Here is a 12395-nt window from a genome sequence, read left to right as displayed (position 1 = left end):
GTCATATCCTCGTATGACCAAGCAAATACATCGATAAATTCTTTAAGTAAGTTAATTAAATCGGTTCTTTCTTGTTCATTTAGTGTTAATCCGATTTTAACTTCTCTTTTATTGGTTGAATCATTTGAGATATCAACCGTTTCAGTTTCTTCAATTACCGGTGTTTTCTTTTCGAGTGTTTCCATTGCTTTAATAAGTTCTTTGTCTTTTTCATTGTTAGTTAAGCAATGCTCGTCATCTTTGGTTAGAGAAGAACACAAGAAATAAGGAGAAGAAGAAATATTATTTTACTCTGAGATCATTACATCAAAGAGTGATATGTCCTCAGGGACTTGATCATTAACTATTCTAGGAAAATAAATAGGAAGAGGAGGTGCTACTACTAAAGACCTATAAGACTTTATAGGGAGGGACTCCGACTCAGACTCTGACGACTCTTCAAACATCGGTCCTTGCCCTATTGTGATGGATATTTTTCTTCCGCTTGGAGTAGTCACCTTGATAGTCTTGCGCCACCCTTGTAGTGATCCTTCAGTTGAAGCGATTAGCTTCGAGGGATCGAAATTTTTGCTTTGTAAGACTGTCTGAATGAGCGATGAGTTGTCTTCTCTGTAAGTTGGCTCATTCTTTTCTCGCCCAAATAAGAATCCCATGACGTTAAAGTCAAAGCATGGGGGGGCTTTCTCCTCGTGGGTAGGAGTTGGGATTTCGTCTGTGAAATAATAATCCAAGAAAATCTCAAAACCCGGTTGCCTTATGCTGTTTACAACAAATGGGTCGGGAAATTCATGGCATGGATAGTCCTCCCCTTCTTTTATGAATTGACCATTAAGTGTAAGAGGGTACTGTTCCATTGGGATTTCTTTCTTTTGAATGCGAGCGTCTCTACGTGCCTTTAACTTTTCCTGGGCTCGCTTGAGATCTTTCTGAGTCGGTTCGAAACCAAGTCCGAAAGTGTCTAACTTAGGGAGGCCAAGTGACTCCAGCGACTTTGCTATTCCTTTCTTCTTTCCTAAGGTAATCCAAGGAAAATGTCCTTGTTTCTTCAGCATAGCATTTACAATCATGTTAGAATAGGGGTCATGGCAAAGATGGGTCCTTTCATCCTCCAGGATTAAGGAGACTTCTTCGTTAAATCCCCATAAGTCTTCATCATCCTCGTCGTGCTCCACATTGATGATTGGATTTTCTATAGACTTGATCCTCATAGGCGAAGCATCGATGGTGATAGGAATTCCCCCAACTATAGATTTTACTTGTTGGTGGAGAGATGAGGGGACGACCTTTAGGTCATGAAGCCAAGGGCGCCCCAACAATAAACTGAACGAAGCTTTAATGTCTACAACTTGGAAAGTAGTAGCATGTTTTATTGCTCCTGCCGTTACGTTCAGGGTAATTTTACCAAGTGCTTGACGTCGAGTGTTGTCGTAGGCCCTTATTCCTTGTGTAGACGGAGTTAAATCTTCATCCCTTATGCCTAGCATCCTCGCAGTTCTAAGTGGACAGACGTTAATGGCCGATCCATTGTCTACAAGAATCATAGGAACATTCATTCTCTTGCAAACTACTGTGAGGTTTAATGCCTTGTAATGTTTGTAACCTTCTGGAGGTAAATCCTTGTCAGAAAAGGTGATCAAATTAATTGAACTAGGAAGATCACGTGTGAGGAAGTTGGCTAATCCCTCAGGAGTAGTGTTAGAATCTATCCCTATTTTGTCCAAGGCATTCATTACAGCCAACCTATGTTCTCGAGATATCGCTAAAAGTTTCCATACGTTCATCTCAACTTTTGTCTTCTTAAACTGCTTAACAATATCATTATCTTCAATGATAGGTATGGGAACTTGTTGTGTGGTCGGCATAGGTTGTGTTGAAACGGGAGGTTGCATTCTCCCGGATCTTATGAGGACGTCTATCGATGAGTCTTCTTCAGCCCAAAAGTCATCCATGGCGTATAACACATAAGGTGGAGATCCTACTAAGTCTTTTAAATAGACGTCTTCTTCATCACTGTCCCAACTCCATTAATGGTTGCATCGTCTTCTTGTGGAACTTGGACTAGTTTCTTTTCATCAATCATTTTCTGAACTAAATCCTTGTATTTAAAAAAGTTTTTGATAGTGTGACCCCCTGATTGATGATACTGATAGTAATACCTATCTGTCCTTTTCAATGATTCGAATGGTCTTGTTTCGAGAGGTTTGATCTCACCACTCTCGGAGAGCATTTCGAACATTTGTGCATATGGGATCCCAATTAGAGTGTAAATCCTATTGCTCTTCTTGGGTCTTTCAGTGACTTGTAAAGGAAAACGCTTTGCCTCATTAGTTGTCCTCATGGGTGTGAATTCTCTCTTGGGTTCATCTTTCGGAAGTGGAACCTCTTAATATTTCTTTTGGGGTTCCTTTATAGCTTTGAGAGCTTCACGTAGTAAATGCGATACTTCCATCATAGACAGTGTGAAAGAGAAAGAAGCAATCAATTAATTTATTGAATGACCAAATAGAAGATCTATTTTTCTAGATTAAATAGAATCCAAGAAGTTCCATTTGTTCAAGAAATTGACCTCTCTCTTTTTTCAGTTTGTCCGCTCCTTATACATGTAATACTAAGAAAAAAAGAATCAATCTAAAACGAAAAAGGGTGAAATCTAGAAAAAAGAAAAATTCCGACTAAGTCTTTGACGAAGGGAATCAAGACTCGTTACTATTTCGACACACGACAAGTATGTGTAAAAGTCCTTGTCGTGTGTCTAAGACCAGGAAGGCGGATAAATCCCCCTAGAATCAAATCATTTGGTCCCCTCATTATTCTTTTCGTTATATTCCCCTTTTAGTCTAGTATCGAGTCAAATTTCGATTGGAAAAAAGTAAAAAAGTTTTCTTCACAATCCAATATATTATTATAACTCAAAATCTTGCTCGTAGATGTAGAAGAAAAGTAGAAACAAACAAAAAAGAACCTTCTCGTAATTTTTTTTTTATTTATTGATCATCCAAAACTGTCAAAGAATTGAATTGTCAATAAGAATTTTGTTATTGTTACAAGCTTGATCTTGATAAATTCACGAATCTAGAAATTCATTTCGGACAATGGAACCTTCTCGAATTGTTTCTTTTTAAGAACCAAAAAGATTTGTGCTATAATAACGGATGCAAAGAAGAACAAAAGCCCTTGTACGCGCAGTGGGTCTTGAAGGACTATTTCTGCATCTCCTTGACCAAATCCACCCACATTAGGATTACTTGTTAATGGTTGATCAAGTTTGATAGATTCACCCTCTGAAATAAGAAGCTCCGGTCCTGGCGGGATAATATCAACGACTTCACGTCCGTCCGAGGCATCCGCTATGTTTATTGCGTATCCGCCCTTTTCTTTTCGTACAATTTTCTTTACTATACCTGCTGTCGTGGCATTATAAACTGTATTATTACTCTTGCTTCCGTCAGGATAAATCTGACCCCTTCCCCTGTTACCACCTACATATATCGGATATTTTAAGAAGTGAACGTCTTTCTTAGTGGCAGGGTCTGGGGAAAGAATAGGAAAGGTAATTTCACTATATTTTTGCCCCGGAATAGGACCTATCACAAGAATATTTTTTTTATTGGGGCGATAGCTCTGAAAAGAAAGATTCCCTATCTTTTCTTTCATCTCTGGAGAAATACGGTCGGGGGGGGGGGGGGGGCTAATTCAAACCCCTCAGGTAAAATAAGAACAGCCCCCACATTCAAACCCCCCTTTTTGCCATTAGCAAGAACTTGTTTTAATTGCATATCATAAGGAATTCGAACAACTGCTTCAAATACAGTATCCGGAAGGACCGCTTGTGGAACCTCAATATCCACGGGCTTGTTGGCTAAATGGCAATTGGCACATACAATACGTCCAGTCGCTTCTCGTGGATTTTCATAACCTTGCTGTGCGAAAATGGGATATGCATTCGAAATGGATGACCGAGTTATTATATATATCACGAGCGAGATGGAAATGGATCGAGTAATCTGTTCTTTTATCCAAGAAAAGGTATTTATAGTTTGCATGGTCCAACCGTTGATTCCGAAAATTTCTACAATAAATTTGGTAGGTTGCTAATAGAGTTCCCTATCCATCAGTCTGCTATTTACTTTAACTGAAAACTTAATTTAATAAAATAATATTACAGGAATATAGGAGGAACTCCCCACCTTAGACGGGTAGAAATATAAAGAGGGGGTACAATTGGTAATGCTTTGATTATTGATTATGTACAAAGCAACATTCGAATGAAAAACTCGAATTCGTTTTCTCTTCATATACCCCTTTTCTTTTTTTCAGTCATTCATTGAATGATAAATCACTACAAGTGATGGGGATACACGATTTAAAGAACGGAAAATCCTATATTTTAAAAATGTATCTAGAATGACTGGAAAAGTGGAAACAAGACTCGATATAATTTGATCGTTATGGGCAAATCAAAAATCTTTGTAGATAGAGCTAATCAGTAGTTCCCAACCTTGGGGCGAATGAAATTCGATACATAAATCAGTTACTAAAAGAATGGAAAAAGCTTTTATTGTGTAGCTTAAGTTATATAGGAATTCCTGAACCCAAGAATTAAGAAGAATAAGTTCTTTATTTCCCAGAATGGAATAACCACCTAGAATAAGGAAACAGATAAAATTTGTGGAGAAGTGCAAAATCATATGGATACAATCTTCATTGTACGTCCTGATCAATTGAATCGTTTCGTTGTGGATTCCTATACGAAGCTTTTGTAGATGTGTTTCAGGACATTCCTTTATCATTTCGTCCAACAAGCGGAGCTCCTCAAATTCGATCCATTTTTCGCGAAGATTTTTTTCTTGAATATCATTTAAAAAAGTTTCAGATTGCTTAGTATTCAACCAAGTAGTAACCCAAGATTCCAGACTTTTTTGAAATGATAGATAGATCCACTAGGGTAAAAATACTATAGATACAAGATATAGAAAAGGAATAAATGCTTTCTTTTTTTCCATTTTTTTCATCTATAAATTGTTAATGAACCCACCGGGTATTCATCGAAAGGAAGGAATTGCTTTCGACGAATACCCGGCAGAGCCATTTCGTTTTTTTAATTAATGAATATTTTTTATTTTGATTTCAAGATGAAAGAACTCACTTTCTACCATAATAGAAAATATTTCCAAAAATTGAACAAATTAACCATAGCACAAAAAAAGAATTTAAGACTTGAATGTGATAATAAAAATGGATGGCAAAACACGACAGAATTTGGATAATTTCATTCTCGTTATAATTAGAAATTATAAGAAATCAAATTATTTTATCATTAAAGCGAACAAAAGATTACTAAAAAAGCGATAAAATTTACATAATGTATGTAATATATCAATTACAAATACTGGAAATTCTATGGAATTGAATTGGTTTGTATTTGTAGACATAAACAGTTTCCCCCTTTTGGTTGTTCTGTATACGTCTGCTTTGACCCGAGTGGGCGTTCTGATGAGATTTCTGTTAAGGTATACCGTAGAAAAACGTATTCTAGATTTTGTATTTTACGCCAAGTTAAGAAAACGTTCGGTATTGATCGAGGTTAAGTAGGTCGTTGGTTCTACCGACCCTAATCAAATTAACAATTTATAATGCCTAAACTTACACTAAACTAGTTAGTGGCAAGTAAAGGGTCGAACCACTAAGGAAGCTCACTCGTCCAACATCAATATCACTAATGCAAGAGTCAAGAGGGGAAATGTTTTTGTTGATATATTGGATAAAAAGCACTAAAACTACGAATAAGCAAAGATAAAGATGAATAAAATCAATAGAAAATTACGCTAGGGATTCGGGGGTGTCATACATGACTAGAAAGAGGAGAATAACGGTGATTATCATAAAACATATGCCAAAGAACACAAGGTCCTACCTAAACAATTCATTCTCATGCAATAGTCTAGGCAAATCAATGAAAGAAGTCCATGCTAGTTAGGATCATTCTCATGCATCCTATTAGACACAAGCAAATCAAGAGAATAAATAAACACAATTCATAAAACTCAATTTTAACAACTCATTCTCATGCAATCATTAAAATAGAGGTGATCTTAATCTAGTTCAAATCACTTTCATGCATTTAAACTAGAGGGAAATCAAATAAAGTGTAACAATAATCTCAAGCCATGAAAAATCATATCTTTCATCAATTTAAGGCATGTATTCAATCCAACCATCATCATTAATCCAACATTCAACACATATTTTCCACCCCCTTCCCCTAGCTAAGAAATTAGCCTAGAGAAGAGAGATTAAACATAATAGCAAAACCAAAAATAAATTCAAGAAACACAAAACAAAACATGATTAAGAACAATGAAAACAATAATAAATAGATAAACTAAAAGGATAACAAAAATAAGCAACAATAAAGCAAATAAATAAAGCTAAAGGAAAGGATTAGAGATTACTAGAGAGAGGATTAATGAAAGATGAAAACTTGAAGGAATTGCTTGATTGGAAATTAAACTTGACTAAAATTGATTACTTGGAAGAAAATTGAGCAATAATCTACTTTATCTCTCTAAAAATTATCTAATCTAACCCTAAGAGAGAGAAGCTCTCCTAAACTAACTAAGAAAAAATAGGAAAATCCATTCCCTCTAATTACCCCAAAAATGGGTATTTATACAAAGCTCATAAAACTAAGAAAAATAAAAGAAATAAAAGAATGAGAAAAATAAGGAAAGACAAAAGAAAAATAAAAGAGTAAGGAAATAAGAAAAGGAAAAGGAAAATATAAAAAGAATTAAGAAAATAAAATAAAATAAAAGAAAAAGAAATTAAAATAAACCCACAAATCCCCCAAAACCTCGGACCCGATTTCCCCTTCTCTTCTTCCTTAAATTCCCTACTCTTGATTTCATCATCAACATCACCACCACGCATTATCAACGGCTCAAATCGAAACACCATCATCACCGACATCTTCATCAACCAGCAATCAATCAAGGCCGTTAAATTTTCATTAAAACTCGCGTGAGAAGCTCGTGATTGACCCATAATTTGCGCGCCCGCACAGACATCGCACAGAGGTCGCGCAAACTTACTGCCTCGACTCTGAATTTGGACTCCAATTGTGTGCGCCTTCTGACAGGGCTGCGCGGCCGCGGAGGAGGCTTGAGATGGTATGAGTTGCGCGGCTATGAGGTGAGTAATTTGGTGGTGATTTGGGTGGTTGTTGTTGATTGGAGGTGGTAATTGTTGGCAGTTTGGTGGCGAAATGGGAGGTGACGTTGGTGTTGGTGGTTTAATTGGGAGGCGTAGCAGGTGTTGCGGGCTGGTCGTTGTTGTGGGGTTGCACGATGGCTGTGGTGTTGGTTGCGGTGATGCTGGGCTGTGAGAACGGCTGATGGTTGGATTGGGGTGATCGGCGGTGGTTGAAATTGGTGTTGTTGGAGTTGTTATTGCAGATTGTTGTTGCAGATGGTGTTGGTGTTTGTTGTTGTAGCTGTTGGTGTTGCGTGGTGGTGTGTTGCTGGTGGGAGCAGGGGAAGTGCAGGGGAGGTTGTGTGTTGTTGTTGTTGTGTCGTGGTGTAGGGTAAGGTGATTGTGTGGTGAAGGATAACAGGGCAGCAGCTAGGGTGTTGCTTGGAAGCTTGTGAATTGTGCTCGAACCTTGGACCCCGAACACAAACTTGACTTTGAAACCCGGAACACCTACAACCAAAAACAACACGAGGGGAAATCGGAAGATAAAATTAAATAAAATAAAATAAGATAAATAAAGTAAAATAAAATAAGATAAATAAAGTAAAATAAAATAAAATAAAATGCTAAAACTAAAGAAATAATAAAATAAAATAAAATAAAATAAACTAGAAACTAAAAACTAAAAGAAAATAAATAAAATGAGAGAAGCGGGAAATTATTAACTAAAACTACAAAAATAAACTAAAAACTAATAAAAAGGGCAAAAATACACAAAATAAAGATAAAAGACGAGAATAAGAAAATAATAGAAATAAAGGATAAAATGGTGAAATTATTAGAAAATAAGCCGGAATACGACTCAATAAACACCCTAAAAGTGACATAAAAGTCACTTATCAAACTCCCCCAAGCTAACCTTTTGCTCGTCCTCGAGCAAATTAACATAAAACACGGGAGAAGGAGAATGATTTATTCAAGCAAAGCTAAGACACTAAAGGAGACAAGAATGTACACTAACTCACTTTCGTAGGAATCACGGTCAATTTTAGCAACTAAAGACAAGCCCTTTAAACCCCTAGATCGCCCTAGAGGACGAGTGTGCTCTCGTGAGGGTGTCCTAAGAGTTTAACCCACAACTCTAAACAAAACCAAGGCAAAACAAAAAGAAAAAGAAAAGCAAAAACAAAAGGCAAGCACAACCACGACCAACATGACATGACAAGGCTTAAGGAAACCAAACAAGCTTTTAGATAGAAAATGCTCCATTTGGACTCAAAACATAGAGATATGCACCAAAGAATGCTCACCTTTCTTAATTAAATGAGGGAATAAACGTTCCAAGATGCTCATGGTTGAAAGAGACAAACCTAAGCTAAGCATAGAGAACTAATGATTTCACTCTCCGCCCTAGCCCCATCCAAGACGGTCCACGCTCTCTCCACTAGCTTCAAATCATCCCTTAGTTAGCTCCTCATGATTCCTCGAGGGAATCGGAAAAAGAATTTTTTATGTGGAACCATAAGGTCATCCCGACATCTCAACTATGCATACTCTCTCCATAGGGTTGAAATCTATCTCCCTTCACCGGTCATTGACCTCACCCCTCTAAAGTCAAAGGGTCTTTACTAGGGTTGTAACGTAAGGCTAAGGGTCAAGGCGGGGCAACAATTTGAAAATTTTGGTGATATTTCCTAAGTGAAGCAAAAGGGTGATCAAACCTCAAAAACAAACTCAAGAAATCACCAAACATCAAACAAAAAAAAAACAATAATGCCATCTCCCCCAAGCTTATTCGACACCCACACTCAATAAAAACAAAAACGACGTAACGCTCCCCCCCAAGCTTGAACAAAGCATTGTCCTCAATGCTAAAGCTAGGGAAGAAAACGAAACCAAACTAGTTTAATTTTTTTTTTTTTTTTTTTTTTGTTTCCTTGCCTTTTTTTTTTAAACTTTGGACGGCTTTTTCTTAACATTTGCTTTGTTACAAACAATATATACAATTTACTTTCTTGCTTGGTGCAAAGAGCATAATACTTTCTCATTTTATTACAACACAAAACAAACTCTTAAACCGAAATGCTTCACAAACTAAGGGATAGGGAAACGAAAGGTCATAAGGCTTGTAATGTGGCTCATAATCAAGAAAGGGAATAGGCTCAAAGGGTTGGCAAGAGGAGCAAATGCAAAATAAGAACAAAATAAGTAACAAAACAAAAAGAAGATAAAGAAAAAAGAGAAAAATGGTGCCCTTTTCCTCCCCTAGAGTTGCTTGGTCACGATCTTGGGAGCTAGAGAACAACACAAAGATTAAGTTATGCATATTTAAGGATCCTAAATGCCGCTCACAAGAATGATGAAGGCTAGAACAAATGACGCTCACACGGGATAAGAAATAAGCAAATACCAACCAAGGAAATCCTATTCACCATAGAGAGCAACACCATCTTACCACTTTCCCGTGAACTAGGGGTTCAAACGTCCTCAAGAGTTCTAAATCGGGCTACCTTAGCTTAAAATGTGTCTAATTCAACCTTAAGCACTCTCAAACCGTGTAAACCCTCATCAACTAGGAAGATAAGCATTCAAAGACACATCATCATGAAAGGCACACAAATCCAAATGAATTAGCAATTCCAAATCAAAATAATTTCAACTCGTCATAGCCATGTTTGTCAGATAAAAGGGAAAAACGACACAAAAACAAGAGGAAGAAATAAAAAGGTTCACAAATGAGGCATGTAATTCAAGTAAATCCCAATCGTCATACAAATGACCGTTGATAACAACATCAACGATCCCAGGTTCCTTAGAACCAATGCAAACAACCTCGAACCATTCAACTTCTTCCTAAACTAACCTTAAACTAAGCACTCAAAGAAAAATTAAAAGAGTGAAAACAAGAAAGGTCTCACCGAGAGGTTGGCTTAAAAGAATAATGGAGCATAAAATCGAGTTCACCAAATGTCACTCCGCTCCAAGCTTCCAAAATGCAACCTACAAGGCAAGACAAGACATAAAAGAAAACATTAAAAGAAAACAAAAAAGAAAAAGAAAGGGGGGGGGGAAAGGGTAGAAATCCTCCGGGTTGCCTCCCGGGAAGCGCTTGTTTATGGTCTCTAGCTTGACCCTTCACCTCCTTCAAGGTGGAATAAAGAACATCACCCTCATCAACTTGAGGAGTGAATCATAGATGCCCCCAAGCTTGAGAACTAGCACTCCTTGAGGTCTCAAATCACCACAAGGGAAAGGAGGGAATGAATCAAGAGCCAATGGTGGCTCATCTTTTCTTTTTCTCTTCTTCTTGTCGTTTCTTCTTCTTTTTTCTCTCTTCTTTCTTTTCCTTCTAAAAGGGCGATGAAGCTTGGAATCCTCGATATTAGGAAGGGTAACCTCACCTTCCTCAAGAGAGCCTTCAAACCAAGCGGGAACTTCAAGAAAGTCATCATACCTCATTGTCACCTTACCATCACATGGAGGTAAGCTCTCATTATCCATCACACCATCGACCACATCAACTCTACATACGCTCACCGCCATAGGGCTCTTCAAAACAACATTCTCAACTAGCCTACAAGGGAAGGGAACCGGGCCTTCAAACTTGCTTGGTTCACTAAAATCTAATGGCTCCTCATTTTGTTCTTGAACCTTCTTCTCAACCACATCCTCCACAACCTTGTCTTCCTTACTTTCATCCTCCTTGCAAGTTTCGAGATGATAAGCATATGAAGGGTTAGTAGATGATTGTAAGGGGAGTTTTGCGGTTAAATGGAGAGAAGAAATGTTGGCTAGTTGGGAGTCAACAACTTCATTGTGAGATTTGATCTCTTGGAATTGTTGAGTGAGAATTTGACGTTGTTGAAGAATTTGGGTTTGTGTGTGGTCGGGTGGTGATTGTTCTTCATACTCTTGAGGATTTTGGTCATGATGTTGACCTTGAAAGTTCCCCATTTGGATGTAAGGGTAAGAAAAATTTTCGGTTAGAGGATTGAAAAGAGGTTCATCTTGGAGGTAGGAGTTTTCTTGTTTTGGAGGTTGTTGAAGTTGTTGAGATTGAGCTTGGGTTACAAACTCTTCTTCCCTCAAAGTCAAAGCCTCACCTTGCTTGGGATTGAACTCTCTACAATACGATGCATCATGATCCGTCCCACCACAACAACCACATGAGAAATCAATGATTTGTGACGGTTTTGAACCCAAGCCAACACTTGAGTTCAACTTGGAAAGACCTTCATTCAAGAGTTCAACTATGTGCTTAAGTTGACCGACTCTCTCCAACTCATTAAGATCACCTTGCTTTCCTTGGGACCTTCTTTGACCTCCCCAAGAATAGCTAGTAGCCACCTCTTCAATTGTAGCTTCAACTTGGCTTTGATGGATCTTAATCAATTGGCCGCCGGCACCCGCATCTAGATTAGTTCTTGAAATTGGCTCTAAGCCATCATAAAAGAATTTCATGAGCAAATTATGGTTGAATCCATGGATAGGACATGCTCTAATCATATCCTTAAACCTTTCCCATGCTTCCCCAAGAGTTTCATCCGGTTCTTGCTCAAAAGAAGCTATCTTCCTCCTCATTTTTGCGGTTTGCTCATCGGAAATGAACCTCTTGAGAAAGGCCTTCGCAACATCTTTCCATGTGGTGAGAGAGTTGGGCTTCAAAAGCTTGAGCCATTTCTTTGCTCTTCCGGTGAGAGATTGCCGAAAGAGATGCATACGAATGTAATCTTGGCTCACTTCATTTGTTTGCATCATTGCACACAACTCAAGGAATCGGTCCAAATGCTCAATGGGGTCTTCACTTGCACTTCCGGAAAATTGCTCAACTTGTACCATCCTAGCATATTGTGGATGGATTGTGAAATTAGACTCGGTGGTTGGGAGAAGTATACCACTCGTGAGCTCATAGACTTCCGGATTTCCAAACTCCCTAAAAAGAAGGTCATCCTCTTGTCTTGCCATATCTCTCTTTGAATACAACAAAGCTAAGCACACGATTAGCAATGACAAGTAGGATTAAAAAAAGCAAAATAATAAAAAGAAAGCAAATAAAATGACTCTAACAATAGCAAAAATAAATGCTAAACAAGCCGCTTCCCCGGCAACGACGCCAAAATTTGATCGAGGTTAAGTAGGTCGTTGGTTCTACCGACCCTAATCAAATTAACAATTTATAATGCCTAAACTTACACTAAACTAGT

The 12395-nt window shown here is 37.8% G+C and overlaps 1 non-coding gene across 1 annotated transcript; it reads left to right on the top strand.

Annotated features, from left to right (window-relative positions):
* Window positions 1–11668: 11668 nt before the first annotated feature.
* Window positions 11669–11775, top strand: LOC145629573 (small nucleolar RNA R71). Its single transcript, XR_014111738.1, has one exon. It is a non-coding gene; the product is annotated as a small nucleolar RNA R71 (small nucleolar RNA).
* The last annotated feature ends 620 nt before the right edge of the window (window positions 11776–12395 follow it).

This window comes from Chenopodium album, chromosome 4, assembly GCF_948465745.1.
Source record: "Chenopodium album chromosome 4, dcCheAlbu1.1, whole genome shotgun sequence".
NCBI lineage: Eukaryota > Viridiplantae > Streptophyta > Magnoliopsida > Caryophyllales > Amaranthaceae > Chenopodium > Chenopodium album.
Note: the sequence above shows the minus strand (reverse complement) of the source record. Positions and strands in the feature narration are given on the sequence as shown.